This window comes from Bison bison, unplaced genomic scaffold (assembly GCF_000754665.1).
Source record: "Bison bison bison isolate TAMUID 2011002044 unplaced genomic scaffold, Bison_UMD1.0 scf7180017864262, whole genome shotgun sequence".
NCBI classification, from domain to species: domain Eukaryota; kingdom Metazoa; phylum Chordata; class Mammalia; order Artiodactyla; family Bovidae; genus Bison; species Bison bison.
In genome coordinates, this window is record NW_011494834.1 from 821,893 (window position 1) to 822,127 (window position 235).

Here is a 235-nt window from a genome sequence, read left to right on the forward strand (position 1 = left end):
TTTTCCTACCTCCTTTCGAAGAGTTGGGTTGCTTTTCTGGGTGCCTGATGTCCTCTGCCGGCATTCAGAAGTTGTTTTGTGGAATTTACTTGACGTTTAAATGCTCTTTTGCTGAATTTGTGGGGGAGAAAGTGTTCTCCCCGTCCTACTCCTCCGCCATCTTGGCTCCTCCTCCCTGTCCTATTCTTTTCATGCTTAGTGATGGATCATAACATAAAGATGGATCAACTTGCCT